Genomic DNA, 15,113 nt, shown 5'->3' on the forward strand with positions numbered 1-15,113 from the left:
TAGTTAAATATTATTTCCATCAACTTATAAAATATATTTATCTTTTTTTTTAAATGTTTCATTTAAAAATTAATATCAAATATTTAATTATGTGAATAGTAATTTCAATTAAAATTTATAAATCAATATATTAAAGGATGATAATAATTAAAATATCTGCTAAAATTAATATATTCGAACCCAAACCTAATTTTTATTTTCAATACTTAAATTCATCTCAAATTAAATTATTATTATTTAAAAAATATCAAAATTCATTTATTTTATATATTTTAATTAATAATTTATATAAAAAAATATTTTTATTAATAATTTATTTTTTAAAAATTTAATAATTCTATAAACTATTTTAAATTCTATCTATTTAAAATATAATATATAAAATTTTATAAATACTATCATAAAAATATATATTTTATATTTAATTAATTATTTATATAAATAAATTTAAATAATTAATACTTAATACTCAAAATTTAAACCTGTGACGATTATTAATTTTCATCATAAATATATTTTAAAACTAATTATATATTAATTAAACCCATTATATTAGAGTTAGATTTTACATACCTACAAAAACATTATTAAATTCATTTCATTAATTCAGAGAACTTATCAAAAACATTATTAAATTCATTTCATTAATTTTATTATCATCAAAATTACTTGATTTTGCTAATTTTAGAGCTAACAATAATGAAATGCAAAACAAAAACTCCAATAACAATATTTCAAACAATAACTCAATCACAATCAATATGTTTGTAAATAATTCACTCTTTGCTGCGAAAAATGATTTCTTCATTCTTGATCTTGGACTGGGTCGCAGCTCTTCAACAAGTTATTAGTAAGTGCAAGTGAAACCCGCAAAAATTATATTACCCAAACTCAACTCGGTTAATATTTTTATATTTAAATTTATTTTAAATTTATTAAAAAATATCTAAATGTTTTTAATTTATATATTTTAATTAATAATTTACATAAAATTCTTTTATTAATGATTTATATTTTAAAAATTGAATACTTCTATAAAATATTTAAATTTATTTAAAATATAATATATAAAATTTATAAATATTATTATAAAAATATATATAAATAAATTCGACTAACAAAAATTCATACACATTAGAATATCATAAAAAAATTTTAAAATAAAATATTACAAATTTAAAAGGAAATTACCAAACATTTAAATGATAATAAATTATTTCCTATTAGAATTTCCCATACTAACTTAATTAGTATATCAAAAAAAAATTTTGCCGTTAAACAATATAAATTAAAATTTTAATTTTAACTTCATTATAAATTTTAATTTAGTTTTATTATAACTTGCTAGTTAAATAGTGTTATAATTAGAATTTTAGTAAGATTAGAATTGTATAAATATAATTTAATAAGAAAAAATAGAAAAATTATGTTTCCATTTATTAATTTTTGAAATTACGTATGATTAATCATTTATCAAAAGCTATCTATATGCAACACAAGCTTTTAATTATTTAATATATTGATAATTAAATTTGTTTAGGACTGAATAAATCTATCCTTATTTTAAAACACTTAAGACTTTTTTTTTCTTTTTAAAGTGACATGGCTAAATTATTTTATTGCTAAAGCAGTATGCATGGCTTCATATATATATGTATAAAGATTTAATCTTAAAATTTTAAAATTTCCGATTTTTTTTAACTTTTTCTGATTCTAATTATCGATTTAATTTAATTAATTTTCTTAAATTTTTTTGATAAAATTTTTATTTTGGATTTAATAGAGAACTTAATTAAGTGGGAATATATATATAATCTTAAAATTTTTTTGATAAAATTTTATTTTGGATTTAATAAAGAACTTAATTAAGTGGAAGTTAAATGAAAGTACAATTATATAAACTTTAAAATTATTTTAAATAATAAAATATAATCATAATTAATTTAAAAACTAAAAGGCTTTTTTGACAAAATTAATGTTCCCCTCTTTTCACATTCATATATAATATAGATTATGCAATTATGCAATTTTTGTTATGGTTATTGTGTTGGACTTAAATATAATAATATAAACAATAGGTTGGATTGATATAGTAATTTGGTGAATTAAAGATAAGACATGATAATATATATATATACACAAGCACACACTAAATTATTATATTGCAAAGCACTTAAATTCCTTAAAATTATATCTTTTATGGATGGTGTTGTAGGAATCTTATTTAAGGTTGGGTTATAAATGCTCCTTATATTTTAGCTTTCTGTTATTTGATGTTAGCTTTGTAACTTCTGTTCGTTAAATGAAAGAATCTTTTTCTGGTATTAAAAAAAAAAAAGGCCTTGAAAGTTGGGTATATATGCCCTAAGAGATGTAGCTCTGTTAAAAATGGTTGATCTGTCTTCCTTGTTGTAGCTTCCTCTCGTCCAAGATGAGTCCATCCTCTTAAAGTGATGTTCCATCCTTATCACTCTGAACTTTGCTTCACATGTTCCATCTACAAACATGTGGGTTCTTCAACTGCATTTCACTTCATTTATTATATATAAAATCTCTATCTATATAAATATATAAAGCAGGTATATTTTTTTAGTACTGTGATTTGACACTTTTTATGAAGAAATTAATTTGTTAATTAATAGTTGTTTCTTATTGAAAGTATTACCGCACGTCACTTTTTATAAATTAAATTGACTGCCAATTAATAATTATTTCCTATTGAAAACATGAATATTTATGATAAGCTCTATTTAAGTAAGTTCAAAATCTAAGGTTTAGAACTTTATTGCTATAAGAGCCCATTATGAGTATATTTTCTATTGGAATGAGAATTGCATGGAACAATTCTCTCTACTTCTATTGCGTGAATTATTATAATAGGGCAATACAAGTTGACATCAAATAGAAGAATAGAGCCATATATAAACCGAAGAAAAAAAGCAAAAAAAAAAAAAAAACTGCATTCTTTAGCATAATTTCAGCAACACAAAGAAGAGAAAAAAGATATTTTCTTTGTGGTTCTATGGTAGTATTTTTCCTTGGTGTAGTTTTGGTATTATTAAGGTGCTTTCATTAGGTGCTTTATCCTTTACAATTTTTTTGAGAATTATCTGTAATTCAGGTATATTTAGACTATGAATTTTATATTTAATTCGTGAGTAACATGTGATTAAATATAGACAAATGATATAAAATTGATTATGGGTTAATATGATTGATCTAATGTAGTTAGGGCCATATTGTTTTTTCTAACACCTATTAAAGGATAATTATTTCTATATAATTATTATCACCTCCACAAGAAATGTTAGATTTAGCGGTAATAATTTTTTACTGTCATATGTATAAAAATTGTTATTATAAGTTTATAGCAATAATATATGAATTGTTGCATGTTGTTGCTACAAAATTTTAGTCATACGTATTATGCAACAAAATCAAAAAATTTTTAATGATGATAATAATTGCTATCATATCTTTTTTTATATACCATTAGCAGCAGTTATTCACGTTACTACTATACGTTAGCTTTATAAATAACAAAATTAATATTGCTGTAAAATTTTTAATATTAATTCTAACATTTATTATAGTACTTGTTAAACATTATTGACGGCATTATTATATTAATTTACATTATTCAATAATTATTATCATACTTGTTGTTCAATAATTTAATTTAAGCAAGTAAACAATACTTGTACTTAGATCTTTATCTCTAGCACGAATATGGGAAGGATAACTTGTAAGGGTGTCCTCAATTAGAGTTTTGTATATTATGTGGTTACAGAAATGCTTATCTAAATCTATTAGAATTATGACTGAAAATCCTAATGAGATTTGGAAGGAAATCTTTTCCTAATTTGAGTGGGAGAAATATTCCTCAATAGGATGGATGAATATTTCCTATAATGAGTAGAACTTTTATTTTAGTATTATTCCTAAATTAAGTGGGACTCCTAATCAGATAAGGATTGAGAGAATTAATACTATAAAGAGAAGAATAATAGAAAATGTTATTTAGCTTTTGCCAATTGAAGAGTGTAGCTAGTCTCATGACGCAGAGTGTATCGACAGAGCAAGATACACTCATTTTTCACATGACACAACTATTACTGTTATGAGACCATAGCTAGTCTCATAACATAGAGTATATCGACCGAGCAAGATATACTTGATCCTCATAGCCAATGTTTCATAGTTATTAGAAATTTGAGTTTCACTTTGACGAAACTTGAGCAATGCTTTCGCATTGATTTCAACTTTCGCCAAAGTGGGGGGCAAACTGTAGACCCTTATTTTGTGATGAGTATGTGCATTGAGGCCGTGGGAAACCCGATGATGAAAAATTATATGACTGTAAGATGTAATTGGAGGCATTGAGCTGAATTATTAATTTCGTGGCATGATCTTGAAAAAATAAAAATAATAATAAAGTTTTGGGGAAATTAATTTAATTAAATTTAAATAAAATTTTATTTTGTTTAAATTTAATATGGGCAGTTCTTAAATGGATCTAATTAAGTTTAATTAGGCTCTATGGACCTAAGAAAGCCTAGTTAGGAATTTTAAATGAGACCAATTTAATTATTTTCTAAAAATTAAAATAACAAAATATCTCTCTCCTCCTTGGCCCCACTCTCTTCCTCACTCCCTATTGGTGTCACCCCCTTTTCCCTCTCTTTCTATTGGTTGGAATACCTCACCCATATCCAAGTCTTATTCGAATTCTGCAATCGTAGTTGTTTAAGTCATTTAAACTTTATCACCTTAAGACTCCAAACTCTACCACACCTCTTCCTCACTCCCTATTGGTGCCTTCCATTTTTTCCTGTCTTCCTATTGGTTGAAACACCTCACCCATATCCCAGTCTTATTCGAATTCTGCAATCGTAGTTGTTTAAGTCATCTAAACTTTATCATCCTAAGACTCCAAACCCTATCACACCTATCTCCCAAAACCCTATAAATACCCTACTGGAGAAGGGAAGAGGGGGATGATGGAGAGGAAAGAGGATGAGAAAATTCAGAGCTATAAGAAATTTAGAGATATTTAAGATTCTTTGAGTTCTTCCTTATTTTTTTTCTTTTCTTCAAGAAGATTTTCACACAAGATTTTTGGAAGGTCAGTTTTTATTGTTTTCTTTTCAAGATCTATGCCACACAATTTTTTAATTTTATGCTCTTTGTCTTCAATTTATTTTATATATTCATATAGATCATGTAATCATGTTTAATTTGAGGGGATACACAACTCTGCACATGTTTAATTTCTGTCTCTCATACTTTTATTATTTTCTTTAGTTTCTTTATTTTTTATTACAAACAAAATTGGTAAGTAGCCCTAAGGTAAGTACCAAAGAGGGCATTTGCGTGGAGCTTATATGGAGCTAAACGGGAGTAAGCCAGGGATATCATTGCCATACTAGAAGAGAAGACCCTTTTTTAAGAGTAGCTTGTCCCAATGGCAACTGCATTTACCAACAAATAAGTAGCTCTAAACTTCTCGAATAACCATTGGCATGAAATTGTAGTAATAATAAAACTTTCATTTGGTAAATTAAAATTAACTTTGTTTTTAATTTAACTGACTTTTGCATGTAATTAATTTAAATAAATACTTTGTAAATTAAAATTAATCTTGTTTGTAAATTAAACTAATATTGGCATATAAAATAAATTTAATTTAATACTTGGTAATTGTAAAATAAATTTGCATGTTAGAAATCTTTATTAGGTTGTGATTGTTTGGAACTTATGTGATATTAGAATAAATTACACATGTACATAATTAACTTAGTTCAATTATCCTTAGGGTAACTTGGTGAAAATTAATTAATTAGGTTAAATAGAAACATACGGTTATTTGAAATTGAATTTGTTTGTAAATTAAATTCCCAATAATAAATTAATTTTAGTCATCTGGTAAATATCATTTAAATAATTAGCAACCCCATAGATAGGAATTACTTGTGCATGAAAATTGTGTGTAATCAACAACCCTTTTTATGAATTACTTGCGTGTGTAAGATTAGAATTGCATTTTTTAGGATAAAGTTTAATAAATGAATAATAAACAAGACTTCTAGAAACATTAGTAGAGGACTGGCACTCGAATTAACGAGGTTAGACCAGGCGTAAGGGGTGCCTAACACCTTCCCCTTACGTACCCACTATCTCGAACCTAGACATTGGGCTATGGTAATGACGGTTGTGGAAACTCTGTAAGGAGTAAGTTGCCATCCATGACCCTCGGAAGAAACACTGAATATGTCCCGGTTATTACCCGGGTGGCGACTCCTATCTATCTATGCCTTCGTGGCATAAATCCTTAGTACCGTGGTAGTGTTATGGGAAGACGGTACTTACCAGTGGTTTGATTCTATTAGGATTGTATGAAGTGCATGTCTAGGAAATGCTGTCTAAGGAGGTGGTACTTAAGTGAGACCATTGTGACTCCACCATCTTTCCTGGGCATTACCTGGTGCATTTTATATAATTCTAATGGATGATATTTCGCCTCACGCCCCCCTTCCCCTACAGGCACCACACCACATATAACCTCATCATGATATGTACCAATGGAAAAAGCAACTAGTGTTTGCTTAGTCACCTTAACTTCTCCACATTCATTCAACCATTGTAACTTGTATGGCCTAGGATGTTTCAAAGTAGGCAACTTTAATATCTCAACTAATTGTGTACTAGCTACATTAGTACAACTACCTCCATCTATTATCATATTGCATGCTTTATCCTGAATGAGGCATCTAGTATGAAATATATTTTCCCTTTGCTCCTCTTCACCAACCTCTGCCTTCACTTGCATATTCAATGCTCTCCTAGTGTCTAATTCACTACCCTCTATAGCATACTCCACATTAGTAGCATCTTCTAATGGAGGCACAGAATCGCTATCTTCATCACTTTCAGTCTCTATATCCACATCACTTTTAGTCTCTATATACCCATTATCCCTTAAGATCATTGCCCTTTTATTGGGTCATTGTGAAGTAATATGACCTGTCCCCAAACATCTAAAACACTTTATATCCCTATTTCTTTGAGATTGGACAGAGTTAATACCTTTATCTTTGTTATACCCATGAAGCTTACTCTTACTTTCTTCATGCTTAGGCTTAGAAACAGTCTTATCCTCCTTCTTTGGCCAATTCAGTTTCCATGAGCTCTTAGGAATTGAAATTGTGCTACTCCCACACCTCAGCATCCCTTTCCTCCTAAACTGCTTTTCAATTTTCATGGCCATATGCACCATGTCCTCTAGCTCCACATAATGTTGCAACTCAACTAAATCAGTTATTTCTTTATTCAAACTACCTAAGAATAGAGCCATTGTGGCTTCTCTGTCATCCTCAACATTTGCCCGAATCATAGCCATCTCCATCTCCTTATGGTACTCTTCCACGCTCTTTATCTCTTGTGTGAGTCTCTGCAGCCTCTAATGCAATTCTCTGAAATAATAGTTAAGCAGTTAAGGACAAAGCTTCTTCTCATGATAGCTTTCATCTCATCCTAGGTGTCAATAGGCCTCTCTCTATTTCTTCTCCTGCTTAAAATCATTTGATCCTACCATACAAGAGCGTAGTTAGTAAATTCAACATCGATATCTGAATAGTTGTGACAGTCAAAGGCTAGCTCAACTTTGCGTTCCCACTCAAGGTAAACATCTGGATCATTCTTCCCTTGAAAAGATGGAATTTTCATTTTGATGCTTTCAATATTTGGATCAACACCATTTCTCCCCCTGTCATCTCTCATTGGCCTCCTTTCATGCCTTTCTCTCCTCTGATAAAATCTGCCCTCATTTATGATTGAACCCTGATCATCATTATTCTCATCTTCTTCATCCTGCTCATCTTCAAACTCTTCAGGGGGAGGGTTATTGTTGTTGTGTCTAACTTGCCTCCTAGCATTGGGCCTCTCCCTTTGCAAGTTACCTATAGTAGCATTTTGCTTATTTAGTCTAGCCCCTTGTCTTTCCATTTGATTCCTTATGTCTCCAAGCATCAAAGTCAATTGCTCATACTGTTGTTGAATAGCTTGCGTTGCGAAGAATTGATCTGGTTTCTCTTCTTCACTATTTTTGTGCAACATAATTGTAAGACCTGTAAAAGAATGTTAGCAAATATCCTCACAACGCTCTCTCATGTGTTTACACTCAATCAATGTCACTTCACTCGTATTTCACACAATTTAGGCTTTTACCCTTTTATGTGCTCATACTCTCTTGCCTTTTTTTCACTCTTTAATTTTTCTTTTTAGCTCTCTAAGGAACTAACCAAACTCACTCAAAATAATTAACTTGTAATATTCAACAAAATTAAAATTCAAGACAATACTGAAGACACAAAATAAAGAGAAGCAACAGAAAAAAAAAAAGAAAAAAAAAAAAGAACACAAAGATAGAATGATAAAGAACTCAAGAATTCAAAGAAATAGAATTAGATACTAAATTATTAGAAACTGAAACAAACGAAATAGTAAATAAGCAAAAGCCTAGATAAGAATTCAATAATTTAGGGTGTGAAGTCAACCCTAGTTGTGCCACAACAAAATAATGGTTGATTACTAGTTGGGCCGGATCCTGGCACGAGCATGGGCAAGAGAAAATTGTAGGTTGGACTGAGAAAGGATTACAATTGCCAATGGGCTTTGTGGAGATGTGCATTCTCCATTGCTAGGACTGGCCATGATCAAGTTTTGGGTCGGAATTGAAACTGAACCAACAGATTCAAATTCAAATCGGAGTTGGATTAATGGTTCGCGTGAGGATCAAGTCTAGATTGAGGGCTCGTTTGAAAACTAAAAATTTATAAAAATTTAATTTAATTAAATTTTTTATTATATTGTTCTTGTTTAAAATATAAAAAATAAAAATTAATTTTTAATTTTAAAAAATTATTTTTAAAAAATAGAAATTAAATAAAAAATTTATTTTCATGTTTAGAATTATTTATGCATTCAACAACCTAGCGAGAATCTTCTTTTCTTTAATTTTCATTTTTTTCATCCCCCATTTTATTTTAGGAAAAATTTGAATTTAATTAAAATTATTTATATAAAAAATATAATTAAAAGTATTTTTTTAATTATAAATGTTGGTCTTAGTTGAAATAAAATTAAAAAAATTAAAAAAAAAATTGCCCATTCTGCTTTTCGTGTTCTATTCAATTTTTCAATTTTACAAATTAAAATTTCTAACAAAATTTTCATCGCAAAATTAAAATACAAAGTGCAAAAATTGCTACCCAGAAATCAGAAATTTCATTGCAAATGAGAGAGTTTTAACTCTCGTTGAACAAAAAAAAAAAATTCAAATAAATTTAGAAATTTCAATCAAATAAGCTACCAAATTCTAAAATTGCAATGAATACTTCATCAGATTTCTAAAATTCAAATTCTAATTATAAAATTAGCTATGATAGTTTTATAATTAATGAAATATGTAATTAAAAAAAATATAAATTACACGTCTCTTCAATTCAATCAGTTTATCGATAATTTTTTTTTAATATAAGATGAGTCAAATTAAAAATCAAAATATTTTCTAAATTTATACTTATAATTAAAATTTATTAACAGGAAGATAGGAGGAATTATACATAATATAATTACTAACTACCAGTACAACAAAGGAAAATTTAGTTAAAAAAAACTTACATATAAGAAATATAATGTCATAACTTTTAGTAATTTTAGGAATCAAATATAATAATAATAATAATAATAATTTATTCAATTACAATAAAAATAAAATCTAAAAAAATCTGTTTATAAGAATTATAATAATATAGTCTTCAATAATTCGAAGAATTAATGATAAATATAATAAATTACTTAATCATTAAAATTAATAAAAGTTTGAAGTTAGATATAAATTATTAATATTTCTTTTTATATTTTAAGAGTAGAGAAATTAAAATTAACTTATAAAATATATTTGAGTATTAAAAAAAATAAAATTATAAGTAAATTTTATATATATATATATATATATATATAATATTTGAGTATGAAAACTTGCCTGCAAAAGTTAAAATTTAAAAATACACACATAATCGATGTATAAAAGTAATAAATTATTAATTGAGGAAAAAAAATAATGTAAACTTTTTTATATGCAATAAAATAAAGTAAAATTTAAAGAAAAGAATTTTATAAAATAATAAATTCTCATTATAATGTTAAATTTGCAATTATTTTTTATGAATCACATATTTTAGAATCATTTAAATTTAAACAATATTTATATTAGTAAGTTCTTAATATTGTAAATTTATTATCATATAAAATAGAAGTGTTTGATAATGGTGTAAATTAGTAACTTAATGATTTTTTCGTGTGACCTCTCATTTATTTGAAACATATTATATATATTTAAAATAATTATATTGCATTTTTCACAAAATAAAAAAAAATATTTGATAGAGAATGAAAAAATAAAGAATAAAAAAATAAAAATCGAGGGAAAAATAATTATGATTCTTGCAAATATCAGAACATGAAAGAAATGATAAATAATATTGAGAGTGCAGTTCAGGCTTTCTTAGGGTATAATATGAAGAATATTTTTCTATTTTCTTATTTCAATTGACTTAAATTAAAATTTCATAAAATATATAGAGAAAATCTTTATAGTTTGTCTTTTTAATTTAATAATACTTATTTTTTACATAATTATTTTTTAAAAAAATGGATAAATTTTTATTTTTTATTATTAATAAATTTCAATGAATTTTTTCTATATATATATATATATATATATTCTTTTTTTTTTCAAATTTTGACTCCACTTACTTACAAGTAGGTCTGCTCATAGCTGCAAAGGGGTAGAGCCAGAAAATCAAATAAGTGGGTAAGAAAAATTTTGTTTTACTCAATTTAAATGAAAATTATTATTATATATAGTACTAAGCTATTAATTGAGGGAAAAATAATGCAAATTTTTTATATCAATAACTTACTGTTATAATTTTAAATTTGCAATTGTGTTTGATAAGTTTACATATTTTAAAATCATTTAAATTTAAGAATTCTACAATACAATACTTATATTAGTAAGCTCTTGAAGTTATAAATATATTATCATATAAAATAAAGTTATTTGATAATGGTGCAATTGGTGACTTTAATGAATTTTTCATTATGACCTCTCATTTATTTGAATTATATTATTTATATTTAAAATAATTATGTTGTATTTTTCATAAAAATGAAAAAGAAAATAAAAACTATTTGATAAAAAATAAAGAAATAAAGATTAAGAGGAAAAAAAAAACAGTGATTCTTGTGAATATAAAAACATGTAGAGACGAAAATAACACTAAGAGAACAGTTATTGGCTTAAAGTCAAAAAATATATATATAATTTATCTTTTTAATTGGATAATACTTCAATTTTTATATAATTATTTTTTAAAAAAATTAGATAAATTATTATTTTTTATTTTTAATAAATTTTAAATGAATATATATATATATAAACTTTACATCAAGTCTGTGGGCGATTGACCCACCAACTTGCGAGTAGATCCGCCCGCTGCTTCGACATGTCAACCTTCACTTCCACGCTCTGGGTTTATAATTTATTAATCTAGAGTTTACATATACATATTAATTATTTCCTATAAAATTAAAAAATTGTTACATTTTAATTCTTAATTATTTGAAAAGATCATATACCTCCTACCCTATGCCCACCAAAAAGCCTTCTGAAATTCTTAAAAAAAAAAAAAAAAAAAAAACTTCTGAAACGTAGGGATTAAAATTATTTTTTTTTTTTTAAATACTAATTTAGTTGGTGCACTCGATTTTTTCTTTGAGAATTAATTCGCATTGCCTTTTTATTTTATTAGTTTTTTTAATACTCGTTATATATATATATATATATATATATAATTTTTAAATATATAAATTTCTGTTAAATTTTTGTGTGGGATATAATATTATAATCATATATTGATTTTCAATGTCCAATTAAACTTAGTACTTAATTATCATAATAGTAAATTGTTATGAGTATATTAAGTAAAGTTAGTTTATATATATTTTTAATTTTTTTTAATGTTTAATTTATTAGTCTTAAGTAAAATTAGACTATAATTCTATATCATGTTACATTGAATTATTATTTTCTTTTAGACTATAATTCTATATCATGTTACATTGAATTATTATTTTCTTTTAGAAGCATAACAACTATTAATGAAGATGAAAATAATTCAATTGCATAATAAAATTTATTAAGAAAATGTCATATTATCATAAAATATTAAAATTATCACAAAGTTGAAATTAAACAGAAAATCAATAGCAGCTAATTATACACAAAAACATTATAATTTAATTTGGTAATTAACTAATTTAATTTTTTTTCCAAATTTTTATATACACACGTGATTTTATTTTTATATTTTTCTATTAATTTTTATATATAATATAATATTATTATAATATATTAATTTTTAATAAATATTTAAATTTAATTATTCATGATCATAATCACTACAACAAATTAAAAAAATAATTACAAAAATTATCAATCAAATATGCCTTATTTCATTGGTAGTAAAGATTACCTCTATAAGTTCTAGCATAGTTAATTGTTATTGACACAAAAAATATTGTTATTAAATTTACTGACAAATTATGTCATAGGTAACTTAAAATTTTTTCTTTTAGATAATTTTATGGAAAACTATACTCTTATAAATTATTGATTATTTACTAATAATATTTTTTGTTAGGAATCATCGAAGACAACAAATTAACATAGATTACCAATAACAATGACAATAAGTTATCATAGATAATTATGAACGATAACTTTTCATAGCTAATTTTTATTTTATATTTTTAATTTAATTTAATTTTTAATTTAAATTAACTTTTAATTTAATTTAATTTTTAAATTTAATTTAATTTATTTTTAATTCTTAAAATTTTGTATTCTTTTTAAATTAAATATTAATTATTAACTATTTTAATTCAAATGTAAAATTATTTTTTAATCTTTAAGATTTAAATGAGTATAATAAAATTACTAGTAGGCCCAAAATAGACTCCACATAGTGGCTATGCCATAATTGGCATATGTTAGAGAGTAACTTTTCTTTTATAAAGAAACTAACTCTTCTTTTACCTATTAATAAATAATGTGAGAATTTTCACACTTTTTATAATTTATCGATAAAATCAATATTTGTTGATAATTACTGATTAAAAATTTTCCTAATTAATATGTTTTAAGTTTTTTAATTTTTTTTTATTTTATTCTTAATATTACTGACTAAATATAATTCGTTAGTAATTACCGACAACAAAATTTCGTAAGTAATCTTTTTAATTTATTTATTTTTTTGTTAATATTACTATCTAAATATAGTTCATTAGTAATCATTGATAATGGATTTTCATAGGTAATTTATTATAAAAATTTTATTTTCTATTTATTTCTTAATATTACTGATAAAAAATAAATTTGTTGGTAATTACTGACGAAAAATTTTTATGAGTAATTTATTTTAAATGTCACGACCCAACCTATGGGCCGGACCGGCACTAGGACCTGGGCCAGCCTAAAGCCCCCGAGGCCCGTAGTAAGCCTTAACTGTTCATTTACCCAAATCTGAGGCCCATTGGGCCCAAATTCAAGAAACCAAACGGACAGAGTCCGGCCATAAAATGGACTTTCCAACGGGGAGTTTTTGACTCACCCGACCTGTAAACACAATAAATACTCAATTGGGGAGCTCAGCTCACCCTCCACATACTCATCAACATAAAATAAATGGGAGCTCAGCTCCCTCATCCAATCCATCAAACATACATAACATATTTAAGTTTACAGGTCCAACATGATAAAAATATTACAGACCAAATTCAAATAAATACTGCTAACACATGCGGAAATTCTAGGAGTAATTAAAATTACACAAACATGGATAAACAACCTGCGAAGGATAAAAGCAGGTTAACCCAGAACAAAATATCCTCCTGTGGCCTGTAAAAATTTTTGAACAGGAGTGAGCGTTCGACTCAGAGAGTAAAATATCAATCTTAACTATAATCTCTATAACTATCTGAAACTAATGCAACCTGTAGAGTGAAATGCAACATTAACATCATATTCACATCATAGCATCAAAAAGGTAATTTGGAGCACTCACACACCTGTAACATCATTCATAGTATATGGGAGCCGATCCTCTATCTGACTCTCTTAAATCCAACTGTGCCAGTGAAGAACTCATTTCGGACTTCCACTTAAATACCAAATCGGGTCCCAGTGAAGAACTCAAGCCGTGTCTACCCGAAGGACCGGTCCCAATGAAGAACTCAAGCCGTGTCTACCCGCCCTATCCATAGTCCACACCACATCACACGCACGCCAACGCACGCACACCGCCTCCAAATTACCACAACAACACTCATGGCACATTAACAGTTATCAATGCAACATAATTCGTGCCTAGAGTTTAACTACATAAATATATGCATATAAGTGATGCATGGGCATGCTGAACATATAATAATATCGAAATTACAGTTAAAATTAATATTTTACTCACAAACTTGACGACAAATTACTGTGACGGCTGGGCGGAGGAAGAAGGCTGTCCCGGCTCACCTGACAATTATATTACAATTATTTAATACAGTCTGACTCAATACAAACAAAAGAAAAGATCAAGCACGCCCTAAGTCGTGCGAAAATCCTACAGTCTCCCCTATACCTAGTACATACCCAAACTGAAACTGGTCTAATAACGCACTTTTATATTAACAATCCATACATCAACAGTTCTATCATTTCAAACAGCCACTCCTTGGGGCTTCTAATCAATCATCCATGACAATGCGAAAATTTCAATTTAGTCCTTATTATTGATCATTTTTGCAAAACCGCCCAAACAAGCTCTAAAAATTATAAAACTTTGCCCCACGGTCCTTAGCAATATTACTAAGCTATTGCAAAAGAATCGTAATTTTCTAAGCTACCACGAATATTTTATGGATTTTTAATCCTATTTAAGCACTAGAAAATTACGAAAAAGCAAGGTTCGGTTTACCTTTGCCGATTCCGACTTCGA

The 15,113-nt window shown here is 26.3% G+C and overlaps 1 long non-coding RNA gene across 1 annotated transcript; it reads right to left on the reverse strand.

Moving 5' to 3' along the window:
* Nucleotides 1–13,757: 13,757 nt before the first annotated feature.
* On the reverse strand, nt 13,758–15,113 carry LOC131176445 (uncharacterized). The gene is made up of 3 exons (XR_009146517.1): nt 15,093–15,113; nt 14,592–14,650; nt 13,758–14,023 (listed from the first exon to the last, which is right to left on the reverse strand). It is a non-coding gene; the product is annotated as an uncharacterized LOC131176445 (long non-coding RNA).

The sequence above is a fragment of the Hevea brasiliensis genome, unplaced genomic scaffold (assembly GCF_030052815.1).
Source record: "Hevea brasiliensis isolate MT/VB/25A 57/8 unplaced genomic scaffold, ASM3005281v1 Scaf113, whole genome shotgun sequence".
Lineage (NCBI taxonomy): Eukaryota > Viridiplantae > Streptophyta > Magnoliopsida > Malpighiales > Euphorbiaceae > Hevea > Hevea brasiliensis.